This window comes from Vicugna pacos, chromosome 32, assembly GCF_048564905.1.
Source record: "Vicugna pacos chromosome 32, VicPac4, whole genome shotgun sequence".
In the NCBI taxonomy this organism is placed as follows: Eukaryota; Metazoa; Chordata; class Mammalia; order Artiodactyla; family Camelidae; genus Vicugna; species Vicugna pacos.
Window position 1 is genome coordinate 24,379,308 of NC_133018.1, and position 12,791 is coordinate 24,392,098.

Genomic DNA, 12,791 nt, shown 5'->3' on the forward strand with positions numbered 1-12,791 from the left:
AGGGGGCAGGACTGTTCCTGGCGTCAGGGTGCGGGCAAAGCCATGCTTCGTCCTGGGTCTGCAGGAGGGGAGAGGTGAACCAGGCCGGGGAGAGGGCCAGGTACAGATGTGGGAGGAAGCTCGTGGGTGGGGGTCCACCTGCGGAGGCCGAGCAGAGGGGCCCCTTTCCAGTAGCTGCTCTCATTCCCACCCCCAACTCCCCATTCGCAGTAGACGTTGGCTCTTCGTGTCCACCCAACCCCGTGTGACTCAGGTCTGAGCACAGGGCTCACCCTCCTGCCACAAGGATGGTTTCCAGTAGGACCAGGTGACCCAGCAGAGTCCATTCAATTCGGGCAATATTCACATTGGAACCTGGGGACCCAGGCAAGCTCTCGCCCGACCACTCGGGAACCTGGACGCTGTGGCTGGAGCTGCCACCACCTCATCACCTCGTGAATTTTTCAAACTCATTAACAAGTTTTGGGCAAGTAAATTGTGTTTCCTTTTATACTGACAATAAACACGAGCCCTTTAAAGCCCGTTATCAGATTAGAGTAGAGACAACCTCCCATCATGAGGACAAAAAAGATGGCAGTTAGATTTTCTACACTAGCAAGTGTGTAAACAAATGTCATGATGATCATCATGTTGTGCCAAGAGTGTCGCTTATTTCCCGCCGTGGCTGTTCACTTACAAGGGAAACACCCCCTCCCCCCCCGTAACTGGCTGCAGAGGCGATGCCTGCGGTCTCTGCCTGAGAATTTGCAACGTCGTCGTCACAAGGTGCCGGTCCGCCTCATGGTGGAGACACTGGACTCAGAGTGAACGGCTTCATGTCCACCATATATGATCAGCTGGCTCTGTATCGCTTGTCTTGGAGGAATTTTAACAATGAGTAACACAAGTGGAGAAGTGAGATGCTTCCTGCCCTGCCCCACTGCCTATTTCCTCCCACTGTAGCACTGAAGTCTCTACTTAAATCAGTAGCCGCTCCTGGAGGACCCGCATCCTCCCCACCTACCCTGGCTGTGAGCCCAGCAGATGGCTTTGGGTAAATTAGAGATGGACCCCTCCTTAGACACGTGACTGCCATCTGCTGGGAGACTATCCCGGTGACTGCAATAACTCTAGAATGACTGTGATGCAAACTGGGCTCCTAGCGTTGGACAGTGCACAACCTGGACAACCACACCTGGCAGCCCTGCTGCCTCCTCCTCGGCCTTCCGTGCTCCTTCATTCACCCCCAGAGCTCCAATCCCCAGCCGACACTGTATATTTTATCTAATAATGTCTGTGTCACCCTTTGAATATATCCTCCCTGAGGGCTGGGAGTTGGACCTGTTTTATTCCAAGTTGTGTTTCTAGTGTACGGAACTGTCCATCACTAAGTAGGGACTCATGGAATATGTGTTGAACGAATGAACAAATGAGGAAACAGTTTCTCCTTCCTTCCGCCCCCTCTACACTGCCGCGGTCACCAGGAGAGCCGTGGGCAGGGGTCACGGAGCTACGTGCTGCCCCAACTAGACTCAGGGATCTCGGGCTTGGTCCAGGGGAGATGCTGCGAGCAGGTTTCAGTTCGATTCCGCTATTTCCAGAGGCTGCGTCTGGGCACAGCTGCCGGGTGCTGTTAAGTGACACCTAAGAAAGCGAGTCGAGTTAGGTCATCACGTCAACGTCTGAACAACTGCCCAGGTGCCGGCAGGCCGCCAGTGACAATTCTAGCTTTGCCGCAAGTTTTGACTTCTGCAGAATTAAATGTTTGCTCTGAATATTAAATTTCAGCAGAGGCAGGTGAGGAGCGGTGACGTCCGAGGCGGGAGAGCCTTTCTTAATCAGAGGGAGGGAGTGCTGGTTCCACCTCGTGGGACCGGACTCTGAGAACTCAGTTTCTCCCCTGTGACCTGGTGGCTGTGCAGACCTCCTGAGGCAGCTGCTGTCTAGCTCCCTTGTTTTAAAGATGATAAAATGTATAAAAGAGCCCCCTCTGGCTCTCTGAGCGAAGGGCCGTCCCCTCCTCCCAGGTTTATCCGTAGGGTTTTGCACCCACGGGGCGGGGGCTGTGAACCCTGCGCTCGCCGGTGCTCGGTCGTGAGCCACAGCATATCACACCCAAAGTGACGTCAGCCCCGAGGAGAGCGCTGTCCCGTGAGCGCAGCTGCAGGGGCTCGTGGGCAGGACCCGGGGCTCCAGAGGATGCCGTCAGCTGGCCTTTCTCTGTACCAGACACTTGTCTTGTCTGTGTGTCCTCGTCTCGGGAGCCCCTCCCCCCGGAGCACAACGTCCACTCCCAGCTCAGACTCACCTGCGCTCTGCTGCCCAAGCCTCCGATTGTCCCAGATCCTGGGATCCTACCTCCCAGCCGAACCCGGATGGTGTCCCCTCCCTGCGACCTGGGCCCTGGGCCACCTTGTAGCCTGGCAGCAGGCGTGCGGGTGCGATGCCCACCCCCCCGGCCCGCACACCCGAGGGAGGGTCCCGCAGGGACAAAGGAGTGGACGGCAGTCACAAACCAGGAGACGCCAGCACAACCCCAAGCCCGGGTGAGCAAACAGGGTTCTGAGCAGGTGACTGAACTGCTGGGCCCTCGGCTGGTAGGAAGCGGGGTCGGGGTGCAGTCTGTCTGTCTGTGTGTCTGTGTGTCTGTGGGCTCCGCAGGCTGCACGTAGAGCGGCCGGTCCCACTGCGCACCTGTCCTGCTCCCTGGGCCGGAGGTAGGAAGTCTCGTTGACATTCTGCGTGTGTGAAGGTAAATGGTTACAGAGACCCAGGAGGAGCTGGGCGGGCTGCTTCTCGGAGATAATGAAACGACATCTGATCACAGAGAGAAATGCACGCACGGCGCCTGGGTCAGTGCGGGGACCCGCCGGCCCCAGTCCTCTGTCTCAGCTGGACCTGTACCCCCCGTCTCCTGGGGTGCAAGGCTCCGAGGGGGGACATTTTTCTGGTAGAGAAATGGCAGCTCCTCACTGTCTGTGGAGGCAGAGAGGAGGCGGAAGCCACATCAGGGCTTGAAAAACAGAAATTCAATAAGGACGCTGATTACAAAGGTGTGAGGTAGCTGAGAGCCAGGGAGGGACGCCCTGAGTTTGGCAACATTGGGAAGCTGCTGCCACCCCAGGACTGGGGGAGGGGTGGGCAGAGCCGGGGCTGGGCCACCTCTCGAGTCCAGAGCACCAGGCACAGGCATCCAGACTTCTCCCCTGGAGTCACGCAGGGTGCTCTGTGCTCCCCAGCAGGTCGTGACAACACCTGTGATGTGCTGTCACCAAGGACAGTCACCAGAGACTCTCTCGGTGCCAGAGTTCCACTGGGGGCTGATCTGGTAACCACCCTCTGCCTGGCACGTGCCCAGATCCCAGACTCTGAGAGGGGAGCAGGTGTCCAGCATCAACCACGTTGTCCATACAAGCGGCTTGGACACGGGAGCCCTCTCAGCACTGAGGGAAAGCTCCGACCAGTGTGGGGAACTGCCTGCAGCCAAGCTCCCAGACCCTCGCCCAGCGACAGCCTTGACAGCAGCCTTTCTAAGACTCGTGGTTCGCCGGCCAGGCTGACCCTCTCTGCACACTTTCTCACAGGGATGCTCAGGCAGCAGGACTGAGGTCCAGCGCGCTCAGGGGCCACCCCACGAGGTGATCCTGGTTGAGAGTTAGGGCATCCCAAGGTGAGGGCAAGAGGACAGGAGAGGTGGACCCTGCCCTCGCTCCCCACAGAGAAGTCAGCTTGACAGCAGCACACGGGCCACAGCCTTTGTGAGACAATTACTACTGTGCAAATGGACACAAAGTATAAAGAGATGTCACTGTGACAGCGAAGATACAAAGTAGGAGGGGTGTAAAAGTGTAGGACTTTTGTAGGTGACGGAAGCTAAGTGGTTACCAGCTTAAAATAGATGGTTCTATATACGAGCTGTTTTTTGTAATCCCCTCAGTAACCACAGAGAAGATACCTATGGAGGATGCATAAAAGGAAATGAGAAATAAATCAAATTCATCACTACAAAAAAAACCCCAAAACACAGCAAGCAAGAGGAGAAAACAACTGAAGACACAGACAGCGAGCAGAGGCACTAGGAGGTCCTTCCCTGCCGGTAATTGCTTTAAATGTAGATGGATTCACCTCCCAGTCAGGAGACAGTGAGCGGCTGGTGGATGAAGAAACAAGCTCCAACTGCACACTGCCTGCGCGACTCTCGCTTAAGACACTAGGTCGGACACAGGCTGTATGCAAAGGAAGGAAACAGACCTTCCAAGCAAACGGTGACCAGACGGAGCAGGGGAGGCTATACTTGTGTCTGACCCGACAAGACAGACTTTAAGTCAACCACGGTCACCAGAGACAGAGAAGAACCTCATAGGATGAAAAGGGGTCAATTCAGGCAGAGAGAACAACTGTAAATATTCATGCACCTGACAACATAGCTCCAAATTCCAGGAAGCAAACGTGACAGCACTGAGGGGACACAGACGGTAACACACGGAGGGAGGAGACGCAATACCCACTTCCACTAGGGGCTGGATCAGGCAGACGAGTTCCAGAAGGAAACCCAGGGCTCACGCGATGCAGCAGGCGCCCCCAGAGCACTGCGCCCAGCCACAGCAGGCACACCCTCCTCCAGCTCACGGGGGGCGTTCGCCAGCAGAGACCACGTGCTAGAGCGCAAAGCAAGTGTTAACAAACGTGAGAGACTGAGATCATGCCAAGTGTCTTCTCCGGCCAAAATGGAACGGAGCTAGAAAGCAGTAGCAAAGAAAAGCCAGGAACTCACAAATACGGGGAAATTAGGCCAGTCTCTTGAACAATCAGTGGGTGAGGAAGAAATCACGGGGGAAATTAGAAAATGTCTTGAGAGAAATGCAAACGGAAGACCCCATTCCAAAACTTACACGATCCAGCAAAAGCAGGGCTAAGAGGGAAGATTATAGCAATAAATGCCTGCGTTTAAGAAGAAAGCTCTCAAATGAACAGCCTAACTTTACACCTCAAGGAAACGAATAGAAAAAAAAAATCAATGAAACTTACATTGTTTTTTCAAGGATTAATAAAATTGACAAACTCTTAGCTAGACCAAGAAGAAAAAGACTCAAAAATCAGAAATGAAGCAGGAGACATTAGAATTGATGCCATAGAAAGAACCATGATCGTTAAGAGACTTCCCTGAACAATTACACCCACAAATTGGACAACTGGGAAGAGATGGATACATTCCTAGAAACAGACAACCTACCAAGACTGAATCAGGAAGAAACAGGAAATCTGAACAGACCTACGAGGGGTAAGGAGACTGAGTCACTCACCAAGCCTCCCGACAAAGGGAAGCCCAGGCCCCGGTGGCTTCACTGGTGAATTCTACCAAACGGCTAAAGACTTAGGGCCAGTCCCTCTTAAACTGTCCTAGAAAATTCTGGAAGAGGAGAGAGCACTTCCTTCTCATTCCATGAGCTCAGGGTTACCCTGCTACCCAAACCAGACACAGATGCTTTAAGGGAAGAAAACCAGAGACCAATATCCCTGAGGAACACTGATGCAAAAATTCCGGCAGCCCCTCCGACCCCCCAGACCCCTTGGAGAGAGAGGCCGGCAGTGAGATGTCTAGGACTGTCCAGCAGGAGCCCTCGGCCCCCTCCCCTGACCTCGCAGGACCCCGAGGGCCCCTCGTGTTTGGTCAAGAGCCCGGAGTCTGAGGCTGACCAGGGCAATCATGCCGCTGGGAAGAGTCTGATCAACTGACGAGGGTGCGGGCCCACACACACCTCCCTTCTCATTAGCGGGCTTGAAGAACCTGCGCCCGTGGAATTCCACTTCAGCGAATGGTCAGAACTAATCCAAAGGATGAGTCGCCGAGGCCACCAGACACGCAGCGTGGTGGGGGGGAGCCTCCCCCGGCACCGTGGGGACGTCTCAGATGTGATTAGGCAAACGCCCGGGGACAGACAGGGTGGCTGTCCTCTCCCTCCCCCATCTGGTCTTCCAGAGCTGGGGTGTCCACAGAAGTGCCCGCGTCCGCTGGTGCTGGACTTGGCCTGAAAAGCCAGGCCTGGGAGGGGGGTGGTTTCAAAGATCATGTCAGCTCCCTGCTCAAAGCCCTCCAGGGCTTTTCCAGCATCCTCAGGACAAAATCCAGGTCTGAGCCTGGTCTTCCAAGACACACAAAGGGCCCTCTGATTCCCCCAGTTTACTTCCCTACCCCCACCCCATCCCTGTGGTGCCTCCACCTCAGGGCCTTTGCACCTGCTGTGCCCTCCTCTGGGAAGGCCCTTCTCCATGTCCTTATGTGACTCTGTCTTCTCCCAGGCGTCTGCCTAGTGCCGTCTCTCAGAGGGCTCTGTCCTGACCCTCCGTGGACACAAGGCCCTGCCCTCACACCCAAGGCGCGGTCACCTGGCCCCTTCCCGATTTATCTCTGTTCACTCTCAAGTGAGTGTATCACTCTGTCTGCTCCCTGATAGGGCAGCTGTCGTCTCCAAGTTTCCTGGGGTTTCTCAGGATCACCCTCGGAAGCTCTGGCACCAGCACCACGGTCACTGTAGTCCTTTCCTGACCACGGGCCTGGGGGCCTTCCCTCCAGCCTCCTCAGGCTCCCAAGCAGCAGGGTCTCCTGTCTCCCCTGCCACCTGCCTCGGGGCTTTTCCATCCCGGCTTCAGGAGCCAGGGCTCACCCTGCACCTCGGCCTCTCCTGCCTCCCTGGGTCCCAGCCACAATCAGGTCTGCGCTGTGGTCTCTCCCCTAGTGTGCTGGCCCTCAGCCCAGGTGGCAGACCCAGCAGACACCTCCTCTCTTCTCTGTCACTTGGAGACGGGTGAGCCCTCCCACCTGGCTGGGCTTTGTTCTTCCGTTGCTGGGAGATCACGCAGAGATGCTGAAAAAAAATGCAGCAGCGTGGAGCTGGCCTGACTGTGTAGGCTAAGATGCTGACGCCAGCGGTGGCCTTTGTTGGTGTTTGATGTCCATAAACGTTCGTTTGGCACAAGGGGCCAGGCAAGGTCCATGTCCCCTCACAGCCAGGCCCGGGGTCATCCACCTGCTCTAAGAGCCACACAGAGTCTGCCCTCCCGGGAGCGCTGTCACCAGGGCTGTATACCCTGTCCTTAAAGAGCTGGAACCCTGCCCGCCCCTGCCCGGGTCAGCACAGGGACAGTGCCGTGCACATCTCCAGGGGGCGCCATTCACACGCTCATCCCTCTCCTCTCGAGATTCCTCCCTTCTCGGTGGAGAAAGGACCACAGTGCGCACTCCCACTAGCGCCTGCATTGCTGCTTGTTCACGCCCTCACTTTGAAATTGTAACACGTATTCGTCTTATTGCTCTGCGTCCATTCCTGGTTTCCAAATTACTCTTCAGAAACTCCCCATCCTGTCATTTCCCTGCCCCGCTGTTCTGCATTAATGACCACCCACAATTACGGAGCGACGCTGGATTAAAGTCGTAAGGAGCGGAGCTGGTGTGACTGGATCCCGGAGGAGCTGTTTGGTGAGTGGACGGAGCAGCTCAGGGAAGGGCTCTCGGTAGCGGGCTTCTATGTGGGGAGGTTCAGTCGGCTGCTGGAGGCGCCGTTTCTGGAACTCACAGTTCTCACATGGGTACCAGGGGTCTCTTCCAGGATGGCTCTGGATGCGGGGGCCTCCCCAGCCCGTCTGCCCAGCTGGCAGACTGTGAGCTCGGGGTCCCAGGACTGCCCTACAGGCCACCGCCCAGCTCCTGGCGCCCAGCCAGCTTGTAGCAGGCGACAGGGGCTTGCGGGGAGGCCGGGCCCCGAGGCTACTCCTGACTGGTCCCGCTCCCCGACCAGAGCTTGGCTGACCCGGCAGAGGCTCCTTGGACACCCTGTGACCCCACCCACTCTCACAGGCGGGGCGGACACATGGCCTGGGTTCGGCCACGCGCAGGGCATGTTCCCGGGTCATCATCAGTCCTTGGTCCCGGGCTGGACACAGGACCAGGTCAGAGCCCAGAGACCCTGTGTGGAAACGTTTTCTGATCTCCCGTTGTGTGGAGGCTTTTCCTTCCGCAGGACTGGAAGCTGCCCGGATGCCAGCCCAGAGCCGCGGCGTCCAGCTCACCCCGGGGGCCGGCGCAGGCGGCCTGTGCACAGAGACGAGGGGGGACAGCCCGAGCTCGGCCCAAGCCTCAGTCACCCAAGGCCGCTCTGTCCGTGAGCTCGTGAGTTACTAGAGAGTGCTCGCTCCCTCTGGACTGAGCTAGTGTGAGATGCGATTCCGTGACTTGCAACCAAAAACTCCTGAAGCTTTACCATTTTTAACTTTAACAATAATAAAATAAGCTCTACCTGAGCCAGGACAAAGGAGCTGAGACCAAAACAAGGAGGGAAAGAAAGCCCTTCCCTCCCCCAACCCCACCCTGTGAGCCAACCCCCCGGGCCCCCCTCCACCCACTCTGGCGTGTCTCTGCTTTCAGGCAGCAGCAGAGACAAGAAATGCCTCTTCCTCCAGATCCTCTTCCCAGCCCGTCACCCCTCAGCTGGCCCGAGGCAGACCTTCCCGACTCCCTCGGTCACGGTCACGGCAGGTAAGCCTTCTCGTGAGAGTTGCCAAGCTTAGAGGAGGGACAGGTTCCCGGGGGGGGGGGCCGGCTCTGACCCCGCCTTAGAGAGAGGCTGCAAAGGAGGGCTTTGCACGGGGCCAGATGCGCACCCAGCGTGGGGGCTCCCACCAGCCTGATTATTAGTGTCCTTGCTTGGACCGGGGATCCCGCCTCTTCACAAGCGAACCACCTGTGTTCCTTCTAAAAAGGACCAAAGCATCAGAAAGGAAGAGGTGACCACAGGAAAGGGGAGCATGGTTCAGGACAACTTGGTCAGACCCAGGGCTGTTTCTTCTGGCTGTGGCCCTTCCTGGCCTGAACTAGTGGCATTTGGAGATCAAAGAAAATGAGATGGAATCTGGGTCACAGAACCAGAGCCGGGACACAGGGCAGTTGAAGGCTTTTCCTGTTCAAGTCACCGAAGCCAGAGCCACTCTTGGAAGAATGGAATTCACTGATCTCTTCTATGGTTTATCTGATAAGGCTTGTAAGTGTTTGAGTGAGAATTTCATCAAGTATTAAAAGAAAGAGATCAAATTTAATACAGTTTAAATCAAAAAGGGCAAGGAGGAGGGTAGAGCTCAGTGGTGGAGCGCCTGCTTGGCATGCACGAGGTCCTGGGCTCAATCCCAGTACCTCTGTTAAAAATAAATAAAAACCTAATTACCCCAAAAAAGATTTTTTAAAAACTTTCTAGCCATTTCATTTTTTTAAAAAGTGTCTTTAATGGGAAGATCCTGTGCCCCCTCCCCTCACCTTTTGGTTATGACATACGTGTAAAGGCTGGCGCCCCAGAAGCTCCCTTGGACGGTGACGGTGGGGCCGTAACCCAGGCTGGCGGAGGGGGGATTCGGAAGACCTGCGTCCTTGATGACTGAGCCTACCCGACATCTTTTCTGTGAATTAATTTCTGCTTTAGGTCGCCCACGCCCATTTCCGGTGCTTCCCACCAAGGTGTGGTAACCCACACACCTGGGTTCATCGCCTGGGAGGTGAGCCCCGTGGCACCTGCAGGGAGTCTGGATGCAGCCGGACGGAGCAGTTGTTAAGTCCTCTGGTTAATTCAACACCTGGAGCTGCATCGTTCAACAAGGGGTCATTAAGATGGGGGGCGGGGGAGGGGGAGGGGAGGGGAGGGGAGGGGGTTGCAGGGGCAGCAGGAGCCTCCTCCCCTCCCTGCAAGGGGAGCACGGAGACGGCTCACGGCGGGTATGTCCTCACGGCCCTTTCTGCCCTGTGAACGCGGAAGCTATGTTCAGCTATATTGCACTTTAAATAGAGCTTGAAATGTGCCCGACTGAGGAAATGTTTACACATGATCAAGGAAATGTCGCCGGAAAAGATGTTCAGTTGCAGAAAATGGCCCTCTCCTTGGAACGGGACCCAGACGGGAGAGGAGGCGCGGCGTAATGAAGCCGTTACAGAGTCTCCATCTGACACCCTCCCTCCCCTGCCTTTGAAGCCAGGTCCTCGGGAGCCTGCTTCCTTCCCTCGGGGTGGAATCCTGGCTGTGAGATGTGGCCACAAAGCCCCCTCCCTGAAGTGCCCTCTGTTTCCCTGAATGCCCAGCAGGCGTGCACCGGCCCCGCCCTCGGGAGCCCCAGCCGAGGACGGAACACAGCCTGGGCAGGCGTTCTATCTGGGGCCCTGCCAGGTGAGGGCTGAGGGACAGCGTGGGGATGGGTAGGGGGTACTGCAGGCCAGGACCCTTGTGTGGGAGGAAGCTCTCCCCTCCACTTTGCCCAGTTATCAAATCTGTGCAAGAAAACCCCTGTGTCCTTCCCAAGACCTGCCGTGGGTCATGGAACCACGGCTTCCCCCAGGCATGTTGGTGACACCAGACGCCTCGTTTATGCCTGCAGATCTGCCCACATCTCGTGGTGAGCTGGCCAGTGCACCCTCCCCGTGTCTAAAGGACATGAGGCAGCTCTCATTGGAATCACAGTTACAGGAGATGTCAGGTGTGCAGGACCAGATGCGCCCCGAGGGGAATCGGAGCAGAACTCACATCACGGACCTCCCAGGACCCCGGGGGTGGCCCCTGTGTGTTGACATGGCCAGAGCATACAGGAGGTGGAAGTGAGCCTGGACCCCAGGCAGTGACAGGGAGGGAGGGCCAGGGAGTGGAGGCATGGACGAAATTCCTGGGAGGGAGCGCTCCCAGCCCCAAGCTCAGGGGACAAGATCTAATGCACCTTTTCTTTTCTGTCACCTGACTTAATTTCTGTTGCAGCCCAGTGCAGCAGGGGGCACTCTCCTGGCCAGTGTCCTTTGGGTCCTGTATCACGCGACAACCTCCCTGCAAGCCAGGAGACGAAGCCCGCGGCTCACGGGGATGGAGGGGGCTTGGCCTCGGTCTCTCTGACCCTAAAGTCCCTGAGGTGCCACTTCCCTCTCCGGGCAGGGGAGGAGGGACTGGACGTGGTGGGTCCATCTGTCTATGCGGATAACTGACCAGGGCTCCTGGGGAAACGTGGGGCACGCACAGGTGAGTGGGGAGCGCCTGGCTGTACAGAGATTAAGGAAGTGTGAATACACATGCACACACACACGCAGGCACACGTGCCCGTGTGCGCTATCACAGGACAGGACATGAGGTCCCTGAGAAAGCGCTCCAGTGGCCAACGTGGCACAATTTGAGTGACAAAATAAAGTCGTGTTGCCTCATAACTCAAAGGACGGGGGGGCGCGTCACCTCTGTAAACCCGTCTGGCCGGTCGAATCATGAGGGAAACATCAGGCAACTCCCACTGTGGGACACCCTGCAAAACACCGACAGCGCTCCTCGAAACTGCCCGAGTCATCACCAAAACAAGGAGAGCGAGGAACCGTCTCGGCCCAAACAAACCTTAAGGAGACACGATGCCCGGACGTAGTATGGCCCCGGGATGGGGGCCGGGAACAGACAAGGGACACTGGGGGAAGTGAGGGACTTGAGCTAACAACGTACCGGTGTTGGTTCACGGACGGTGGCCACTGAGAGATGCCGATGTGCGCAGAAGCCGGGTTTGGAATACAGGGGAACCAGCTTTGCAGTAATCCTGTAAATCTAAGACAATACTAGAATTTCAAGTGTATGAAAACCGATATGAATGTACCCAGGGCGGGCACTGGGACTGCGGAAACAGGGTGCAGACCCACGACCCTCAAATTTCATATCAGCATATGAATGCTCAATATCCAGCAGCTGGGTATTGGCTGAGAACCCCGGGGCCCCACAGAGCTGCTCACCTCCCCAGGGCAACCGGGTGCTCTCAGCACGTCTCACTCACTCATATGTTAGTTGAGGCTTCGTTTACTTCCTCCCTGAATTAAGGCTCGTGCAACGGTTTTAAAGTGTAGAGTATAAAACAGGACCTAGCCGGGCAGGTGGAGCTCAGCGGTGGAGTGCGTGCTCAGCGTGCACGAGGTCCTGGGTTCCATCCCCAGTCCCTCCATTAAAAAAGTAAATAAAATGGAATCCAGTTGGGGGGGTTCCTACTTTGTTACTTTGGCCACAAGGCCTCCTACCAGCCTCACCGGAGGAGGTCTGAACGCCAGCAGTTTTATACATACATATGTGTATCGGTACGCACGGCTTGTCCACAAGGGGCAGCACACTTACATACTTTTTTTTATAGTTTACCACCTCCTTTATCAGTGAAAAAAGATCTCAGAGACTCTTCCAGATCATTGGAACTGCAGCACCCTCATGGTGGTTAAAGGCCCCGAGTGCCCCGTGTACAGACGCCCACGAGTCAGTGAAGCGGTTCCCTCACACAGACGTTTATCTGTCTTCCGTTACAACAGACAAGCCTGCAGTGAGCACCCTTGCCCAGACGCCCTTGTGTGCGTCACAGCATTGTTTTTAATGCCTGCTTGGAGAACTGGGAAAATATTACACGACAATTTATTTATGGGCCCCTATTTTTAAACATTTAGATTGTCTCCAATTTTTCCATCATTATAAACAACACTGCTAGGATCATAAATCATGGCACGCACCCCTGAATACGTCCCTGGAATGAATTTCTAGAGTGAAGTGCTGGGCAGACACATTTTAACCTCAAAGCTGCTTCACGCTCACTTCCCAAGGCCTGGGCCAGGGCTGCCCTGCCTGGTGGTGCAGGTTGCGCAATGCTCAGAGGTCCCAGAAGGGGCAGGAGGGGGCTGAGAAGGAGCCTGTGGTCCACCCACCAGGTACCCAGGTGTCCCCTGGAGCCGGTAACTGTTTCTAGTCTGCACAAATGTTACAGAACGCAAGTCTGTGCACTTAACACACAGT